At 48.2% G+C, this 21,926-nt stretch overlaps 1 protein-coding gene across 5 annotated transcripts in view; it reads left to right on the top strand.

Annotated features, from left to right (window-relative positions):
• Positions 1-21,926, top strand: part of NCAPH2 (non-SMC condensin II complex subunit H2) — an 899,214-nt gene that overhangs the window by 332,996 nt on the left and 544,292 nt on the right. The window lies entirely within an intron of this gene.

The following is a 21,926-nucleotide window of genomic DNA, read 5'->3' as shown; positions in this document are numbered from 1 at the left end:
GACCATATGCAAGTCTAGGCCTTTGGCGAATTCTGCTCTCACTTGAGAGACACACGCTCAGATGTGTTTATACAGAACTCTCATCATTGACCTCAGTAAAACATCAAAAATGCCACCTCCCTCACAATGGCTGACACCAGATGCGTAATCAAGTGGACCGAACCTCCAGTACCTATAACTTGGTGTGATGAATGCTTGCTGTTATACCAGCCCAAAAATGTGCTTTCGCTGCTTTAAAAAAAAGTCCACCCCAGCCCGATGCAAGTCCCTCAAATTACCAGGATGCAATACAAAAGCCATAAGATGGGTCTAGCACTGGGTCCTACAGACTCCTTCCGAGCCTCATGAACGGCTTTCCTCTTGACCCAACGTCTGCCTAAAATCAGGATTTGGTTACCTCCAATGTCTAAAGTATTTTTGGAATATTGCTTCTTGGAATACATTCTGTAAGCTACAGGTTGTAACAGAACTCCAGTCTATCCCAAGCCCATATCACTTCTGATGGGCAGTTGTGATGATTCACTAGGTGTTGTCACTTGACACCAGGGGGGAGACTCTTCTCATAAAGCTAAGGAGGCCAGGCCGCTACCCAATATTCCCTTAGGTGTGGTTTAATGTGGGAGACCCTCATGGGGAGGGAGTCCTCTCCTGGGGATAAGGACGACCACCTGGGTTAAAGTTGGCACAACACCCCGAACCTAAACCTCCACCAACCCCCCACCCTCTTGATAGCACTGCTATTTGTTATTGTAACATTAGACCAGTTATTTTTACCGAGCTGAAGAAGATTGCTAACAATACAGATACCATGAATAACTCCAGCACTGGCATGAAAACGTTCACCCACAGCATGAAGATTACCAGCAAGGCCAGTACTGAGAAGAGGTGGCCACCAGGAGCCATGAAGAATGGCTGGGAGAAGATACAGAAACGGTATATACTTCTGTGGGCGAGTCGTCCTAAGAGTCATATAAAAACTATCAAAGGACTTTGAGAAAGAGAGCTGCATACCTGCATGAATGACAGTCCAGCCCAGGAAATCCAAAGGAAACGCAGACAATGCGCTGGGGAAGCGGCGAACATTCTGTTCCCAAAGGCAAGGAGCCAACGACAGGAGTCTTTTGCCTGCTGTTGTGGAGCTGGTCAAGGACGTGACTGGGGCCTGGAAGACAGTGGCACAACCTCTGGGAGGTAGACCGAGCGGCCCATTAAGTGCGCCTCTACAGTCAGTGAAGATACCGGGAAGAAGGAACATGGAGCTGGAGCAGCAGACGTCCAAGATGCCTGCGCAGCCCGTCGAGATGCAAGCACCACCTAGGAAGAATCGGCCAAGAGTCCCGGCGCCAACTAATGTAACAGGCACGTCACAGGGCTGGTAGGGGCTGTAGGTGCAGGAGAGAGAAAATGCACAGGAATAACGATCCAAAGCATCTTCCTTGTGGCAGAGAACCAAGGGTCTGGAACTGGAACCAAGGTGAAGCCTATGTTAATGCAAATCATCTTCCTCGTGTCAGTACTTGACAGGAGAGTGAAGTAAGTGGGCCTGACCAGAAAGGGGGAGCGAATGGGGTCTGGGACCCAAACAAGTACAAGTTGAATATCGGAGGGAGGAACACTCTAAACAGTGACAAAGAAAAGATCATTGACTGTCTAAGGAGAGCATGGGACTGTTGTAGAAGTTACTTAAGAAGACCGGGGAAAGGAGCCATTCCCCCTGACCTTAATTGGAACTTTGTTGAAACTAATACCCAGGGGTGGGCATCATTCTTTTAAATGTATTGTTCAAATTTGTTTTTATTCCTTTTTGCACACAGTTAATGGTTAAACTTTACATTGGCGTTGCATAACAAAAAAAGATTTCTTATAAGGAGATTAATTGCAATTATAGAACCAACCATAGAACCTTCTCTCAAGTACATCAGCAAGACCCTGTATTAGAGCATTGGCCCTCCTCGCCTCTATTCCCTTGTTAGGCCTATGTGTTACAGGTTGTCGCTATAACGGACTACCCTAAAGTGAGTTGAATTGCAACCTGTAGGGTAAGCACGAGTAGTGCACTTTTGGCTGAATTTCAGGGGAGACCTAGGTAGGTAGTTACTGTCTACTCTTACCAATTTTATGTTAAGTGCCCCTACCAGACGTGAATGAGGGGCATACACCAGGGATCTCCACCTGTGAAAGAGAAAACACAAAAAAAATGTCTTCCAAGTATACTCTTAGTGATAGATAAGATATTTAGAATACGAAAAGGCACCGAAAATAGCCCACAGTTGGTTAATAGAAAACACACAAGTATTGCATATACAACAGAATATACCTCCCTTGAACATTACTTTACTGTAAGATGAATAATACATATTTACACACACACCTCTGCTCTTTGCTTTAGTTAATTAGCAAACTCTTTAATCAAGGTGCAACCATACCCTCAATCAGTGTCTCAGTAGATATATACAGTCTACAACTGCTAATCTCCTGCTTCAGCTTTTCCTTACTGTATTCCTAGCAAAACTAAACTGGCAGCAGCAGTCTACCAAAAACAAAACTGTAAACCTATGAGAAAAAAAAACACTACTGGCGTCCCCAGCTAGAAAAAGATGTATTTATACCCAGCCACTTGAACCGGGGCACTGAGTTGTTAGGCTGTGGGTAATGTGCGGGTAGAGTCATTAATCAATTCTCAGTTTAGTTCCCGTTTGCTCACCTCCAGAAACCCTGTTAGTGCAAATTGAAGGCAAATTCCTCCCTGGGTTTCAAAAGCTTCCTTTTTGCTTGTGTTCCGTGCTGAAGAATTGGAGTTACTGCTCTTTTGTAAGTAACCTAGGCATCATACAGGGACGGACTGGCAATGGGGGGCAAAGGGACTGTTGCTCCATGGGTTAGAGCTCCAAAATGCAGAAACAATATTTTAAAAAGATAAACTCTTTCAGAAGGTAGCCTGCCACAAAGGAACGGAGTACTGCAGATTCTGTGTAAATGGGGAAAGGCATTTGTCTCGACTCCAGCAATGTTGTAAATGTGCCTGGGTGGACCCCACACATGGGCCTCCAAAGTGAGTGAAAGGGAGGGAAGTCTAGACTGCAGGGGCATGTTCATACCCAATGGCAATGCATGCATTTTACTAACATTCTGTGACTCCGGATGGTAACGTTGGCACCACTGCTCCCCATACACCATTGGTCTCTTAGAATCCTCAGCAGCTTATCACTACTTGCTAAGGAAGTAAGGGTGCGTGTCTTATTGGAGTTTGCCCCTGGTTTGATTCAGTATGAATGCTGCCCCATTTCCTGTTGAAGTTCTTCATCCCCTCTGTGTTAATCGAAAAAGCACCCTGAAGAGCACCCATGAAAGTTACTTATATAGTGGTTAGATAAATGGCTGTTGGATGTTTTTGATGGTCACTTTTGGATTCACTTAGAAAGATGTAATATTCAGGTATTAATTATTAGAAGACTACAAACTAAGGTTGTCATTCATAATTGGGAGATGTTTTTAATACTGCTGAAATCTTACCAGCATGCTATTTCTGGAACATCTACAGTGCTATTTCAGAAATTCCACCTCCGATGACTAATGTGAACGTTTTTTATAACTTGTTTTGCCATTTTCAGCCTGATTGTGAAGGGAGAAATTGATTATGTATGTGAGTGGCTCATATCACTACTGTTGATTTTCCATATGTACAAAATGGTCCATTCAGGCCCTTTTATGCATTATATGGCTAAGGAGGTGAGCTGAGGCATTCAGATTCCCACCTTTTTTACCCCCTCAACATGGCCTTTTGTAAAAAGGCGTTTCACTCCTATTGAAGGGAACAAACTACCTGTGCTTCCATTCTGTACAGTACACCAAAGTGGCTTCCATCATTGAAGATCTTGATCTCGATATCTGCAAGCTTACGGAGACATGGAGCCATGAAGCGGCAGATCCCACTCTCTTTGGCCATTCCTGAAGGTTATTACATGATCAGGCAGGATAGAGCTCAGAGTAAAGGTGGAGGGGTAGCATTCATCATGAGACCTAGCCTGAAAATCTGGGAATTGAAAACCGATATAATTCCTGGATCAGAAATTACGGCCATTAAAATAACAATTGGTGCTGAAGTTACCTTAAATATCCTTCTGCTTTATAGGGCGCCCTCAAAGGACCTGTCCTTCCCCACTCAACAGTTTGCTTCTCTCATTCCTGAAACCCAATACCAAATTGATCCTGTTGGGAGATTTTAATCTTTGGCTAGGCAATGAGCTTGACCCTACTGCAAAGATAATGGAAAATACACTTGATGCCCTTGGTTTCTGTCACCATGTTAGAACAGCTACTCACTCTAAGGGACATACACTAGATTGGGTTGCCTCCTTTAATGTTCAGTTGAGTGAGATAGATGTGCAGCCTTGCCCATGGTCAGATCACTTTAGTATGTGCTTTTATTCTCAATTAGGATCCTTTAATAAAAAACTCACCCTAAACAATATGTAAGTAGTCGAAATAGTAAACACCTGAACGAAGATACTCTAGGTGCATGGGCGCAAGAACTTGCATTAGAAATAGGATCTCTTACTAATGCTACAGACATTTTTGTTAGAATGATAAAATCTATGCAGAGCGTCACAGAAAGGTTGGCACCATCTAAAATTAAATTGAAAACTATCGAACACAAAAATAACTGGTTTTCTAATGAGTTGGTGGATATGAAATCCAAGAAAAACAAACTGTACCATTTATGGCGACTGGATAAATCACCCACCCATTTAGAAGCATATAAAACCTCTGCCGCCGCGTTTAAAATAGCAGTGATAATAGCACAAAAATAAGCACTTAATGTGAGAATTACGAATGCAAAATCCAATTTTAAGGAGCTTTTTAAAGTGTTGAAAGAACAAACACACACGTTGGGTCCCACTCAAGCCCTGATTGATGACAATAAAGAATGGTGCAATGAAATTCAATCAGGTCTATTAAATTAGCAAAAATTAAGGAATCAATTGAGACTAAAAAACTGGCTTTGAATCTATTCGGTCAGACAGAAGAAATTTATGGCGTGGGGGTAGACAAAGACATATTTAATTTTAGTCCAATATCCGAGGAGGAACTTGCAAAGACCATCAGCCAACTTAAAAGTACAAGTTGCAAATGTGACCCTTGTTCTGTTCAGCAATTATAATTAAGGAATGTCTACCCACGCTCATCCCGACACTCACTAAATTTGTGAATCTCTTTTCAGACCAATTTGGTGCCTGATAACCTAAAAAAGGCGTGGATCACGCTGTAGAGGAGGTCCCAGACACGGCTTGCACCCCCATCCCCCCATTTTGAGGTACCAGGCACATACTCACCAAGGTATGTGACGTATGAGGAACAAATGAACCAACAGAGAGCAGCACTAGGCCTCTGCCCAGTTCCCATCAGAAGAGCAATACCTGGTGAAGTGCCTATAACCAGACAAGCATGGGCAGCCCGGTACCCACTGAGACAACCGTACCAGCAGCTGACATGAAATGAAGATTACCTACAGACTGTCCACGAAGAGACCCAAAGAGCCTTAATGGAAGGCAAGTGGTGACGACACGAGGGCCCGGACAGACTCACGGATGAACGAAAACGACAACTAAAAGACACGCCAGGATGAACATCTATGAATATAGATGTAATGGACTTAGAAGAGGCAATGTTGAAACATAGGGAAACGGAGCTGTAAAACAAGATGGAAGAATTCAACCAGCAAATGCCTGTAAATAGGCTTGAAACGCAAGAAGCTAAGGAAACGATACTGCTTGCACTGCTTAGTAGAAGGATAGACCGGCAAGCGCCGATTATAGATCTACCTCAACGAAGCACATTATACAAGTGCGACTCCATTTTGTAAAAGCAGAATTAAGGCCAGATTACAAGGAGTAAAACGGGCCGAGATTTCTTTTCCAGCTAAAGCCAGAAGGGAAGAGCGAAATCGAAACTCAGTTAGAAGTAGCTCATGCCTGGGAATTTAAGGTCAACCTAAGGAAGGGAGGAGAGCGGCAACTTCGAAGAATCGAAACTTCATAGCAGCCTGCCCTGTGAAGGTCGAGATAAGGAGGCCGGAGGCAGGTAGCAAGGCTAAGAAAGAATCGAATACACGAAAAGAAGGAGAATGAAGCAGATTCACGGTGAACAGACATGTGACCCGCCGAGCGCGAAGAGGTACCAACGTCCAATGTCACCCAGAACCCGAGGATGCCATAACTTTTCCTTATCAGATACAGTTTCGAGGCCATCCTCAGCCAACTAATTGACACATAGCCCTAAAGTACTGATTGATGGAAGGGAGGCAGGGTGAATCTTGGGGCACAAGGCACCTGGGTGCCCATTCTGCATGCTGCTAATTAAAGTGGAGATTTAAGCCTAGGGGTGTAACCCACCCAATCACAATGGGCCAAATAATCTAGGGTCCTATAGCTAGTAGAACCAATAAGACGTTGTACTTGTAGTGACGTCTATCACGAGTGATTTAGAGGGATGGGCGTAAACGCCCACCCGATAAGTTATCCAATCCTCACGCTCTGTTACCATATACAGTTATAACACCTATACTTAAGTTACCTTTCCCGACCAATAGAAGTGCATGACAACTCTGAGTGTTACACATCAGTGATGATGAGAATGTACAATAACTATTGCTGTCTGAATGAAGAATTCGGGAGTTTAAGCGAGACAGGCGATCGCATCACTGTTGATTTCCATTTGTTTCCCCGTTTTTTGTACTGGTCATTAAACGGACTTCCCTTTTGCCAAACCATTGACTTGTCCTTATTGATTTGTGTTGGAGTAAGAGAATCCTGCACCCCATTCTCCTCAAGGTGCAGCTATCTCGTCTTAAAAGTACTTGAGGGTGAGATCTGATCCCATGGGCCAGTCGGAGGTCGCTCCGTCCTCCTGTACAACGCCGCCATTGTAAAAGCAGAATCTGTGCTCCTTAACATCTTCCAATTAAAGACCAATCACGAATACTGCTTTCGACTTGAGGTATGGATAAGGGCAAGATCTCCCTTTTGATGATTCTCGATCTCTCTGCAGCGTTTGACCTGGTGGACCATTCCATCGTGTCCACCAGGTTAAGAGTAAACGCTTCTTTTTCTGAGGTGGCTATCTAATGGATTTCATCTTTCTTGAAGGGTAGACAGATCAGAGTGGCCAGTGAAGCAGCAGAAGCTGACCCCATGTTCCTGCTGTATAGAGTTCCCCAAGGAGCTTGTGTGTCACCATGTTTTTATAACATCTTTATGATCACCTTATTCCATATGCTAGAAGAAGAGGGTATCATATTTGCTAATTACGCAGATGACCCACAATGCGCCATACCTATCTCGGGATCATATCAAGAAGATGAAGCCCTTATCAACAATGTATACCGGAAAATTCAGGATTGGGTGGTATCCAATGGGTTTGCACTGAACAGCGCTAAAACAGAGCTCATGCCAATTTTAAGTGCTTCACAGTGGATAATTGTTATCCAGGTTCTACCCAAGGTTAAGACCATGGGCGTTTATCTGGATAAACACATGAATATGAAGGCCCAAGTGAACAATCTTGTTTCATCTTCATCCTATTTTATTAAACTCTTTCGCCACCTTAGACCGTTGATCTCAGAGAAAAATGCAGAAACTCTGGCTAGAGCCATTATAGGCTCAAAATTGGATTATGGCTGCAGTCTCCTAGTAGGTATTCCGAAAGCCGAGATTCAATGTCTCCAAGTGATCCAGAATGAGGCGGTAAGAGTGGTAAAGCGCTTAGGTAAGAGCTTTCTCTGGTTTTTCACGCTTTTTTGCTAGGAAAATACTATTTTTTTTTTTTCAATCGAGCCCATGTGCTTTATTGTTTCTTCATCCGACTAACAGGCATCTGTGTTTCGGCATCTTTCATCGCCCCTCAAGGGCGGAAATCGATGAGTGTTTCTTATTTGAAGTTTCCAGAAGGCCATCAGGCCTAGAACAAGGCCATCGGGCAACAACGCACGCCGCACCATGTCCGAGGAGGACGGGGGTTCCCTCTTGAAGCACTGCACCAGCTGCGGTTGCAGAATGTTTTCATGGAGGACCAGCATTCCCAGTGCCTTTTATTGTCTTCACCCGACGCACAAGGAGGAAGATTGAGAGATCTGTCTTTGCTTTACCAAGCGTACTATGAAGGATCAGCACAGAAGACTGGCGTTGTCGCTCAAAGCCAAGGCCCCTACCCAGTGTGGTTCAGAGGCATGCCTCCTCTGGATCCAGCCAGGCAGACTGGGCTTTTAATTCCTTTGAGCGCGCTCCTTCCGTGGGTGCCCAAGACAAGGCCAAGCTCCACGAGTCGGTTTCCATCGGGGTCACCACGCAAGCGGGTCCCGCGACTGCCAGGGCGCGTTCGTCTACAGTGGACTCAGTCTCCAGCAATCTCTCCAGCTCTTTGTCGAAGAGAAAGTCAGCTACCCCGAGGAAGCTACGGGAGAAACCGGAGAAGGCCAAGCAACAAGAAAAGGTGGCCGACCTGCCCGTGAATGCCCAGGTGATTCAGGCTAAATCTGCATCCATCGAGCTGGTGACGGCCGCCCTTTCGAAGGCAAAAGGGGCTGACCGGGTTGAGGGTGCCTATGTGGCAGCCAGGGTGTCTTCCTCCCAGGCGGGAGGTTTCGGCCAAACCAGTGGAAAGGGCCCTGGAGAAGAAGATGCTTCCAAGGCCGACCCGTCGGGACCCAAAAAAGGGGGTCTGGGGGTGTGGAAGAACTCCAAGGCATGGATATTTGTTCTGACGTGGGGGATGGTAGTTCAGTCTACACCATCCCGGAAGACATTGACGACTATGACTGGAACGTCGAGGAGGTACTTGCCAGAGGCGGCGACAACATAGGCGCTGGGCCCAGCGACCCTACTCCCTAGCACCTTGCAACGATTTGTCGCATGACATTCTCTTGACCCCCCATGCGCTGGTGTCGGAGATATAGAAGAGGATGCCGACGGCACCACTGGTGATGACCATGTGGACACTGGGACCACCACTGGCAAAGACTGACACGGCGACGACAGGCACTGAGGACGGCAGCATCTCTCCGCCTCCATGGGCTTCTCCGGACGAATTGGGTGCCTTCCACTCAAGGATCGCCCGCGCACCAAAACTCTTCCAGCTCACACTGGAGGAGACGGAGGGCATCCTGTGTCAACGCCGGGAGGCAAAATGCTAGACCATTCTGGCAGTGCCCCCCCTGGACGACATCTGGGATGAGGGTCTGGCTCTGCTGAAAAACCCAGCCTCAGCCCCGCCAATAAGAGACTGGCTTGAAAAGTAATACCAGGTTTGACTCCTTTGACTCTCGCATCTCCTTTGACTCTCGCATCTCCCAAGCCAGCTCAAACACAAAGGAACTATTCTCGATTCTAAAAGAAGTAGAAACCCCCATAGCACCTATAGACAGCTGCATAAAAGACAATAACTGGTGTACCGACATCCAACATGCCCTAGCTAACACAATCGCCACGCTACAAAATAAAATATCCTGTAAAAAAGCCTCCTTGAACAATCCTGCCCTGTCTAAGCCACCTGAGAAGCGGACCACAAGTGAATATTCACGATTTAACTTTACCAAAGTGACCATACTTGAAGTGGAAAAAATCATCCTGTCATTAAAGCCTTCTAACTGCCAGAGAGACTTATGCCCAGAACAGCTCATAAAAGATGCTGCCCGTGACCTTTCCCCATTTATCACTAAGCTAATCAACGCTTCCTTCTCCACCGGCTCCATCCCAACTAATTTAAAATAATCCTGGGTACTACCCCTACTAAAAAAAAAACTCTTGACCCAGCAATACCTACTAACTGTAGGCCTATAACAACGGTACCATTCCTTCTGAAAATTCTGGACAAGGTCGCCTATGTACAAATACAGAAGCACCTGGAGGATCACCACTTGCTAGGAGCCAGACAATCAGGCTTCCGACCCCAACATGGGACCGAAACAGCTCTCATCGACCTTAAAACACAGATTGATCTGCTCAAAGACAATGGTCAAGCAGCTTTACTCCTCCTCCTTGACCTATCCGCAGCATTCGACTTGGTCGATCACTCGGTCCTCTGCACCCACCTCCACACGGCTGCCCATTTCTCCCCCAAGGCCATTACATGGATCAGATCCTTCCTTGATGGCAGAACCATGAGGGTCTTTTCGCCGACAGACGCGGCAGACCCCATACCCATCACCTGCGGTGTGCCTCAGGGTTCCTGTGTCTCCCCTACACTGTACAACATATTTACCAAGCCCCTTTTCGACGATCTGGATCATCTCGGTATCACCTACACTAATTATGCAGATGATACCCAGATCCTCCTTCCGCTTTCTGGAGATTATGCAAAGGATTTGGCCTTGGTGAATAGGGTTTACATCATCATCCAGGCATGGATGGCCACTCACGGTCTATGCCTGAATGATGATAAAACGGAACTCATCACACTGGGCACCAAAGCTAGCCTAAAGAAACTGAGCCCGGCATACTCATCATTTATAATTGATGGTAATACCATCAGGGTTGGACACGAAGTCAAAACACTGGGCTTTTACTTGGACTCTAATTTCAATTTTAGCAGACAAGTGAACTCATAGCCTCCTCCACGTCCTATACTTGTAAATTGATCCGGACAGCCAAACCTTTTCTATCCGAGGCTAGTTGTCTGACCCTGGCCAGAGCCCTTATACTCTCCCGCTTGGACTACTGTAACGCCCTCTATCTTGGGTCCTCCAAGGCCGTCACTGGCAAGCTACAAACTCTCCAGAACAACGCACTCAGAGCGGCCTTGGGCATCTCAAGAAGAGACCACATTACAATACATAGCAAGCAACAAAATTGGATTCCCATCATAGACAAAATTTCCTTAAAAACTGCCTCACTAACCCATAAGTCCCTTAACAATGCGGCCCCTACCTATCTGATCAACCGATTTCATAGACTAACATCCATGAGACCGACGAGGATAGCATACAGAGACTGCCTCTCCGTCCCTTCTTACAAACAATCAACTATAGGTGGCAATAGCTTCCCAGTGAAAGCGGCCAAGCTATGGAACTCCCTACCACCCACTCTTAGAATGGACCTACCCTACCAAAACCTCCGCTCAAAGCTGATGTCTTGGCTGAAGACAGCTATCATCTAGGACCTCTTGTCTCCCACCTCACTTGGTCACTCTGTATACACAATTGTTAATTGTACATATGTTTATATTTACCGCTTATTGCTATCATTACTGTGTTCATACTTGTATATATTTTACTGTCTGTAACTAAGTCTTGCAAATTCTTCTATCTGCTGCGCCTTGTTACCCTTGGGCTTTTCGGCGCATTATAAATAATAAACAAACAAACAAAGCGGTGTCTGCTCCCAAGTGTCTGCGGTCACAGCCATCACTGGACTCGGTGGTCTCGGCAGCTGTGTGGAAGAAGTAGTCCAATCATTTGTCCTCCATCTCCGTTCACCTGAACAGCAAGGGGAATAAGCTGGACGCCGTGGGTAGGTAGCTTTAGCTATCCTGGCCAGGTTCGACCGGGAGCTATGGTACAAGATGGCTCCGATCCTGGATTTCCTCCCCGAGTACAAACGGGTCGAGATGATGGAGACCCTTCAAGAGGGTGAGGTGGCGTCGGACCACGCCATTACCATGGCCCTGGACATTGCGGACACAGGGTTCCATCAGATGGGAAACAGGGTTGGCCTCGGTCACCGTGGCTGGCTGGAGGCCACCAGCTTTTGGCAAGAGGTTCAAATGCGTGTCCTGGACATGCCGTTCGGGGACAATCTCTTCGGAAAGGACGTCAATGAATCGCTTCAGGCCATCAAGACCGACAGCCTGTGGCCTGTGCACGCTGCAACAGCACCGTCCGTTATTTTGTTCCTTAGGAGGGAAGTAGGGCGGATCTTTGAAGGATTTTGGTGGCGGATCGTAAGCCTAAAGGGGTTGCTCCAAGGCCTTCGGAGATGGCCATCGTCGTCAAGGCTCCCAAGGCGGTGCGCCGGGCCTCCAAACAGGACTGAGGGCTGTAGACCCATTCTCTATCTACGATGACTCAACAAGTACATCAAGTCCCAAAAATTTAGGATGGTCCCGTTGCAGCACGTGCTCAGCCAATTGGAGGAGGGGGACTTACTGTCGTCGTTGGATCTGGAGGACACGTACTTTCACGTCCCCATTCACGAAAAACATTGCAAGTTCCCGCGCTTCGTCGTACAAGGGAAACACTACCAGTTCAAGGCTCTCCCCTTCGGACTGAAGTCGGCACCCATAGTCTTTACGAAGTGCATGGCTCTGGTGGCAGCCCATGTGCACCTACAGGCGATACATGTGTACCCGTACCTCAAGGACTCGCTTATCCGGCAAGGGACATCGCTGTCGATCACACTGAGAGGACCCTCCGGCTTTTGACAGATCTGCGGTTCTCAGTGAACTATGCAAAGTCCTCCCTGACTCCATCGCATGACGCGTTATTGCTGGGGGCCTGGCGCAACCTGTTATCCTGCCTGATGGCTCCCTCAGAAGAGAGGATAGCAGCCATTTTCGGCAAGGTGCTACGGCTGTTATCACTGAAGATCGCCACAGTGAGGACCGTCAAGTCACTGCTCGGCATGATGCCGTGCATACCTGATCAGGGTCTGCAGGTTTGCGAATTCGACCGCTCCAAGAATTCCTGTATGCCTGTTGGGTCCACGTGTCTGGAAGCTTCAAATACAGGATGGTTCTCGACGAGGAGCTATGTCGAGCCAGAATGTTGTGGGGTGTGTGCTCCAACATTGCCGGGGGCACGGACTTTCAAACCCCACTGTACCAGGAGACGGTCACGACAGACGCGTCCTTGGAGCGCTGGAGAGCCCACACTGGACGTCGCCGCGCCGGAGGCCTGTGGCTGCCGGAGGAGAAGGAGATCCACATCAACGTCCTGGGGCTTCAGGCAGTGTTTTGGGCCCTCAAGGGTAAGGTGGTGACGGTCTTCATGGACAATACGACCACAATGTTTTACATCTGGAAACGGGGGCACCAGGTCCCCAGCGCTCTCCAGAGAGGCGCAGCAGCTGTGGTACTGGGCCGTCGCCTTGGATGTTTTTCGTTCCTTTCACCTCACAGGAGTAAAAAACACTGTCTCCAACTTTTTCAGCGGGAAGCTGCACTCTTGCCACAAGTGGGAGCCTCGGCAGGGTCAAGTGGACAGCCTCTTTCTCAGGTGGGGCAGGGCCCAGATCGACCTATTTGTGACATCAACAGACACCAATGCCAGAGGTTCGCCAGCAGGTTCCGCAGCCGGGGAGCATGGTGGACGATGGGAGAGCCTATTCCTGTATGCGTTTTCTCTGTTGCCTCTACTAGTACGAGTCATCAAGTCCACTCGGACGTTGTCAGTGCAGTATGATCCTCTTCGCACCAGCGTGACCGAGGCAGATCTGGTACCTGCACCTTCTCAGCATGTCAGCGGGACCTCCAGTCAAGCTACCAGTCGTCGCGGATCTGCTCGCCAAGGAAGGAGGTGCAATCCTGCACCACGACACAGGATTGCTGAACCTGAAGGCCTGGCTCCTGCAGCATTATAGTTCGGTGGGTACGTGCTACCGGCGGACTGTAGGGAGGTCCTTGCCAAGGCCAGGGCGTCGTTGACTCTTAAGTGCTACGGGCACAAATGGAAGCGTTTCGCGACGTGGTGGCGGTCTCAGAAGATTAACCCTCTGAGCGTCACGGCCCCCCAGGTCCTTTCGTACTTGTTGTCGCTGGCTAAGTCGGGGCTGACTCACGACTCCATTAAAGTGCATCTGCCCGCTTTCTCCTGCTAGGCCAGGTCTCCGGGACGGTCTTCTCCTTGGTCACACCGTCTGGTGAAGGAGTTTGTTAAAGGACTGTTCCGATCGTTCACGCCGGTGAAGGAGTCTGCTCTGGCGTGGGAACTCAACGTGTGCTGACTCGAGATCCTTTCAAGCTCCTTTCTTGGAAGGCAGCTTTCCTCATGGCCATCGCCTCTGCCAGGACAGTGGGTTTGATAAAGGCCCTGTCCTGTAAACGGCCTTACTTGCCTTTCCACGAGATTAGGATAGCGCTGCGGACGCACCCCTCCTTCATGGCCAAGGTTCCGTCTGAAGTTTATCTCAACAAACCCTTAGTGTTGCCTGTTTTTTTTGTACTCCGTCGCCGGCTGAAAGTGCTTTGCACTCGCTGTATGTGGCTAGAGTGCTGAAGTTTTATGTTGTCTGCACGAAGAGTTTCCGGAAGACTTCTCAGCTTTTTGTGAACTTTGGTCTTGTGAATCATGGGAAGGCCTTGTCCAAGGCTTCCATCTCCAGGTGCCTCTCTGGCTGCATCACTCATTGTTACAGGTTGGCAAACAGACCGCTGCCTGGCCGTCCGAGAGCCCCTTCTATCAGAGCGATTGCTGCGACTATGACGTTCCTGTCTGATGTGCCGCTGCTGGACATCTGCAGGGCAGATGCGTGGAGGTCTACGCACATCTCCCCGAAATTCTCATGCGCTGACAGGGATTCCAGAGAGGAGTCCAGAGGCGGCCAAGCAGTGCTACGCAAACCTATTCGCTTGAAGTTGAGCCTGGTGAGGAGGTACGAGTAATTGCTTCCATTTACCCGTGCCAACTCCCGTGGTTGTGTATGTATGTACTTCTATGTATTTATTCATGAGCATGTGTATCCATGCCAGACCCCATGCTGGAGAAGGAACAAGTTACTTACCTGTAACTGTTAATCTCCAACATAGGTCTGGCATGGATTCACATGCAAACCCTCCCTCGGGCCCCTCTGCGGCTCTTCTTGGTAATGCTGCCACTTTTTTACGTGCTACCAAATCTGAAGATTGAGAGGAGGGGCTTAGGCGGAGGGCAGTCATTGGCTGGGGGCAGTATGACCCAGGGCTTAGTGATTGTTTATAGGAGAAAGACAGTTTGTACATTGAAAGTTACTGTTTTTTAACTGGATTCCCGGCCTGACCAAGGGGAATATTCATGAGCATGTGAATCCATGCCAGACATGCTGGAGAACAACAGTTACAGGTACGTTTTTTGTTCCATCTTGTCCTTCAAGTACCTTCTGATGACTGGGTTACGCAACAGCTCCCCCAGTACCTTCCAGCCCCAGATCCCTGGTTTCCGCCTGGTGATTTGTAGGTTAATTGTGATGACTGCATAGTCCGCTATTCCACACAGACCCATTTCTATGCCCGTGATATCCCACACAGTCGATTCGGGATTGTGGGCCGTGCACCTGAGAAAAAGGTGAAGCCCTCCTTATCCCTTGTACCCCTCTCCAGCCGTCTCAGAGGCCCAGGTCTTGAAATCTGTCCTGTACTGATCTGTTGGCCACTCCACCCTACGCCACTGTTTGAGGATCCCTGTGCACTCTGGTCTAGTTCCCCGGACCAGGCCAAGTTCAGGTCTCCCATTAATATTGTGTGACACTTTGCAGACCCCTTAAGTGTGAGCAACAGATATCTCAGGAATTTCCCGGTGAAGTGCTCCAATATTTTTTTTTTGAGGGGGGAACCTAACCCCCTTTTGTTATGTGGAGCCCACTTGAAGGTAGGTGGCCTTAACTCGCCTAACCCTGAGCAGCCATCCCTCTGTTTGCTTCCTTTTGCCCCGTGCCCCCCCTCCTCTTACCTCCCGTACCCCCCATGTCCATACCATCAGGCCTTGTCGCTCAGCCCTTTTCCTTGCACCGCATGTATCTCCTTCCCAACCCCCCTGGCACTGCTCCTCAAACTCTGCCCTCTCGCCAGCTTCCCTCTCCTGCCTCCCCTCTCCCGTCCCCCAACTCCAGGGTTCACCTTTCACACCCATACCCCCTCATCCCCCCTGCCCTACCCTTCTCCTCAAACCTTCCTCCGGACGCTCTCGCCCTCTTGGAACACAAGATGGAACGACCTCCTGCACTCCAACAGCCCTACTTCATGTATATAATTCCCATCACCCCTCGGAACTGTATCAGTCTGCATGGCCACCTTCACCAACAAGCATCATTCTGCTCCCCCACCACGCCCCACATTCCTGCACTGGGGACCTCTCAAGGGGACTCTTCTGCGTCGATCCCCTGTTGTCACCCATTCCCAGAGCCTTGGCCTTGTGTGGCTCTCGGACTGCTGGGGGTGATCCTCATGGAAGTCCTGGTTTAAGTCAAGTTCCAGCAGTGTGGCACCCTCCTGAATGGATGTTATACGTTTCTGCAAACGCGCTCATTCAAATACCAACACGAATGGGAAGGTCCATTTATAACAGATTCCTCTCCGGGTCAAGTCCTGGAATAGTTAAATACGGGCTCCCTGGCATGTCAGCGGTTCTTTTGCCCTTACCACCTGTAGCACTGCCTCTTTCTGTGTGAAAGCTGCTAAGACGTCCCGTGACCTGCGATTAGGGCCTATCGACATTCTACCAGTTCTGTGGATCCAATCCAACCTCCTCCGGGCTCGTATCTTCAAAGATGTAAGCAAACATCTTTTGCACCTGCCCTTTTAGCTCCTTGTCTGTTATTGTCTCAGGCAGGTTTTTGACCTAAAAAAATACTTTGTGACTTGTTCTCCAGCTCTCCTTTTGCAATTCGAGATTTTGTGTAGCGACGTTCAATGGCCTTGCTCTGTTCTTGTGTCCATTTCCACCTCCTGAAGCCCCCTTTCAAGGAGGTCTGTCCTTTCCCCCAGTTGGCCAACTTTTTGCTTAATTTCCGACAGTGCTTCGTTGAGGTTCGATCTCAGTTGAATCTGCTCTTGGAAGGCCTTAGTCCGAGATGATATCGGGCTCATTGGATCGTTATGTTCTGCCATGATGCCCACCCCACTCTATCCCTCCGGGTTCCCTCAGGTCGGACAGTGTCTAATTGGATCACCTCACCAGGGCCCCATATGGTAGGAAGGGTGCCCAGCGGATCCCCTGTGGCGGCAGCCTGCTTCAGGGACTTAGCTTTGGCCTTCGACATCCACATGGCTCCCCCTGGACTCCAGGCCTTTAGTTATTTCCTGTGGTGAGGGTCTACCTCACTACTACTGTTTCTATTCTGTGGGCCCTTATGTACTACTGAAACCCCTCTGGATGTTTGATTTTGGGAGGGGGCTTCCTGGGGTCTGCCTTAGTGTCACCCCCTGTGTCTGAGCCGTGAATCTCCAATATGTAGCTTTGAGTGTCCCAGGATTAAGGGCGCAGGAATGGGGAGAAACACTGTGGCAGACAATCACCAGGTGCTCCTCCGTACAGGACACACCAAGAACCCCCTCAACTAGTCCACAGAAGCGGGCTTTCGGGCCCTACGGCCTCTCTCTCCCGAGTATGCAGTTTCACACTACTCTCTGCGATCGTGGGACTCCTTGGGGGTCCCAATGGATGAATATCAGTGCTTCTGCAGTGTAGGGCTGGGTCCATCCACGGATACCAAAACGACGTTTCTTGCTCATTGAAGCTGAGCCGGGTTGGCAAGCACAGCAGACTCAACACTGATCCTTTTGCTCTGAGTCTGGCTCGACCTGCTCCTTACCGCTTCCAGGCCCGTTCATGCACTGGGGTGCCCTTGATTTTTCTGCATTGCAGCGCGCTCTCAACCAGTGGGCATAGAGGATCCTGCTACGTGCCGATCGGAGTACTCGCACAGGTCCAATGAGCCCCCTCACTCCTCTGTGACTCACAGGCTGGTTAAGTGGGCTCGGAGTGGTGGGAATCCGCAAAAAGTCTGTAAGCTTGCAGAGTGGTTGCCGGCACGTTTGCCAGATGTTGGCCAACTTGGAATCCTCCCCTAATCTTTCTATCCTATCATGAAAACATATTGTAATTTCTGTTTCACCTTTTTAACCTTTAAACCTTGTAAAATGCTCTGAGCCCTCTGGGTAGGGCCAGCGCTGAACAAACATTCAAATGAAATAAAATGTATGCATTGGTTTTGAGGTGGATTTATAGAATCTGGCTTGGTGGACAGATTTTAGGCGGCCGCCGTAGTTACAGTGAACAGGGGAATTCTGAGGTTAGCCAAAACCCAATCAAGTTAACATTGGAGAGCAGTCGAGGCTATTCTCGAGAGAGTGGGTGTGGGGTCAGGGGTTCACAGTGAGTCCAAATAGTGAAGCACTCAATTAGAATTCAGACAGGAATGTCTAAAAATACAGTATTTATTCTTGGCCTTGAGCACACACAAGAAAAATGAAACAAGCAGGTGATCTCGCATAATATGCCATGGTAAACATATATACAGTCACCATAGGTTCTTAAAATGCATTCAATGTCTTAAATTAACAAAGGAGGTAAGCAAAGTATTGCAGTAAGATGGAACCAAGTCAAAGTGATATATCCTAGCTTCAGCAGTCCAGCAGTGAGTCACACTGCTTCTCCCCAAAATGCATCTGATGAAGTTAAGTTACTTGTGTTGGTGATTGTTCAAAAGAAGAGATGCAACAAAGTTACTGGGTAAGTAAAATGTTTTCTCTTTCTGGTTTTACTGCTAAGGTGCAACTACCAAAATGCAGTGGGATGGAAGGATAGAAATGGATTTGTACTCAATGTTATCTGATGGAGGACGGGGGTGAACATACTTTGTGTTTACTTAGCCCACTGACTCTGTATTTCCCAAATAACTGGATGGGTTGACTGGAGTTGGCTGGAGGTTGGATTTCATGCTGTTCGTTCCGGTGAGAGGTGTCCAACAGCTTGGGTGCAAGGATTTTCCTAGTCTGGCCCAGGAGCAGATTGCAACCCTTGGTGATGGAGAAATGCAGAATGCTCTGATGCATCCCTCTTTAGGACTCTTCACAGCTTGGGGGAAGGTGTGTAACAGCGACAGCCACCGTACACAGACAATGGCAGGTGTCCTCCTAGGGCAGGGTCCCTTGAAGCTCAGAGGCTGAAATTCAGCAGGAAGGCGACTTATACCACAAGCTGCCGACCACCAAAGTTTTGGCTGTGAATGTGGAACGGAAGCGGTTCTCACGAGGTAACTGACTGGAGAGCAGATCAATCCACTGGGTGATCCAGAGACGCTCAGGACTGCTGGATCCTTGTTCACATAGACTGGAGTCTTCTTTGGATCTTCAGTCGGTTGTTATTCTACGAGGCAATCTTTGCTCAAGCAGTGATCGTAATAAATGGCTGCAGGAGCACTCTTATCCAAAATTCAGCCTGGAAGCAAGTCAAAGCCCACCAATGGTAAGAATCTGCATCATTCAAACAGCCAGTAGTTGCCTGGCGGATGTGATGTGGGGTGGCATCGGACCGTCCCAGCCACTTGGTGGGCCATGCACACACAAAGGCAGCATTGGCCAGCGAATGCTGCATCTTTCCTGATCAAGTGCATAGCCTTATGAGGGATTTCCTGACCTGAGAAGACAACAATATGTCTAAAGAACAAGCGAAGATCTTGTGGAATGGCCATTTTAGGGCACTACCCACCTTTAGTAGCCATATGCGGTAAACTTGAATGCAGACTAGAAATAAAATGGAACAAATGTATTGCTGCCATCAGCTTGTCTCTAAGCACATATAAAAGTAACCAGAAAGGTGTAAAAGGCTATGGTGATAGAAACATATCCCCATTGCACTGCATTGTACTATGCTGTGTGCAATGTTAAAAAGTTACTAAAAGTAAGATTAAAAAGGGAAACCTAGTTTCCCAGTTCTGGTCCTCTGAAGGATGGATCAGTTTCCCCATAACAAATGAGCAAACGGCAGGTGAAGTGAAGCTGAAGGTTTTACTTCCTCTTCTTGGCTAACTGTTTAGGGGTCCCATAAAATGGGACAGCAGAGATCCCAATAATGGAAATCTGTCCTGACCCAAGGACATATCCTACTTCCTTTTGCATAAATCCATCAAATTCATGATAACCTGACAATGTCCTAAAAAGTGCACTGGTGACTCATCTGTGATATTGACTACCTCAATCTCCTCTAGTTCTGGAAGCCTGCATTCTGACCATGTGGCCCTTCTCAAAGTGCCATATGTAGGCTGTCCAGTTACTGGTGCTGATATGTTTCTGCTAATACTTGTAGTTATTTTGGAGGCATTTAACCTACTTGTTCACAAAACCTTTTCTTCTTCATGCTTTGCCACATGGGCATTACCCATCCCATGCTTTGTCACATGGGCATTACCAATCCCATACTTACCATTGAGCATCCAGGATCGATGTAGGGACTGTCCCCGTGTCCTCCGACTATCCTGGGTTACTTTGGGGGTATAAACACTGTCCTTTGGGCGTCCATTAGCCTGATCGTCCAGAGCAATGGGAAGACACAGCTATGGGTGGCTACTATAATCCTTCGCTGTCTCATTCCATGCTCCCAGTTAGCCCCTGTTGGCCGCAGACTGTCACAAAAATGCCTTGCATAGCGTACACAAATAGCATTAATATTGAACTCCAACACAACCCCTAACATAACTATTTGCATAGACCTGCGCCTTGAGTACCCCTAGCTTTTTAATTACTGTGCTCTCCACACCGTGCTGCTCACCTATATGCATTCACTCCTGCTCCTCCTACTCCCTTCTTCCTACGCTTTGTCCAATCACGCTACAACTTCCTCTTTTCCTATCCCGGTTATAAAACTCCCAACTCGAAACTCCCACTACTCCATCTCTCTTCCACCTCTTTCACACACTGACAAGCTAACCATACCTCCTCAAGCACCTATCCACCTTGCCTCTCTTCCTTACCTTATCAACTGAACATTTCTCTATGGAATGCTCAGTCTGTAGGCAACAAAACTTCCTACTCTCAAGGTCCTCAATCGACTGCCCATCGATGTCTGCATACAATTGAAATCATGGTGCATCATTAAATAAGCTCTATCATTTTGTATTGTATTAATTTATATAGCGCCCTTTCCCAATTGTTTGGCCTCAATGCGGTTTGTGGTTGGAACGCCCTTGGGGACCGATGCCCATGTGAAGGAGATTTTAAGAGTTGACTCTGTTGTGTGTGTGCCTTTTGTTAGGTTAGGACTTCAGTGGGCTGGCTAGGCTCCAGTAAGCCGCCCAAGGTCAGGCACGTGGGCGGGTGCTGTTGGTGTTTTAGGATAGAGTGCTTGTGTTGAAGTCTCGATGTGTGTCAAGCTAGGCAGAAAATAAGTGTGTTGTCGCTGTATACTAATGGCAGAGGGGTTGAAGTACGTTGGGCGTTTCAGTGGGGACGGCTATGCAAGCTAATAGACCGGATTTGCATAGCCATAGCTGCTTTCTATAGTGCATAGATGTATGGCCGTGCCTGCGGCCTGTGTCCACAGACGTGGTGCAAGGTATACATACCATAAACTTGGATGGAGTTCGTCAATGCTGTTTTCCTAGGTCCAACGCGATTGGCCGGTCTCACCAGATGTAGGGTCTCTATATTGAGAGTCTGAGCAGTGGGCAAGGGGACCAGAGGGATGGGGGGAGTGATTTACGATCGTCTGGGAGTAGAGGGGGGGGGGTTTATGAGTTTATCATGGTGGGCCGCTTCGAGCGCTGCTGGCATCCATGGTGGCTTGGGTGGATTGGTGTGTTGTCGAGTTTGGGCCAGTACTTTTGTCCGCACATTAACGGTATAGTGTGCAAGAAGGTTTCAGGAGGAGGAAGGGAAAGAGCCAGGTTTTGAGGGCCTTTCTGAATGCCAAGTGATTATCAATGATTGGGCGGATCCTCCTTCTCAATCCAAGCTCCAGTCTGGTGCAGATGTAGTGTGGGACAACTAGGAGTGATGCTTTGCATGAACGGAATGTCCTCGATTGGTGGTAGCGAGTGATTTTGTCTTGGAGGAATTCCGGGCTTGTGTGGATGGCACAATGAGGGGGATGCACATGGATTTAAAGGTAGTTCGTTGACCAATAGGACTCTTAGTGTAGGGACGATGTGTTCTCTGGGAGGGAGGTTAATGAGCAGGATTTTTTTCAGTTTCCGTAGCTGGAACGCAGGTGCGCCTCGCTAAAGGCAGTTTGCATAGTTTAAGCAGGA

Source organism: Ambystoma mexicanum, chromosome 12 (genome assembly GCF_040938575.1).
Source record: "Ambystoma mexicanum isolate Mex_15411 chromosome 12, UKY_AmexF1_1, whole genome shotgun sequence".
Classification (NCBI taxonomy): domain Eukaryota; kingdom Metazoa; phylum Chordata; class Amphibia; order Caudata; family Ambystomatidae; genus Ambystoma; species Ambystoma mexicanum.
The sequence above is the reverse complement of the archived record's forward strand: the minus strand, read 5'-3'. Positions and strand labels throughout refer to the sequence as shown.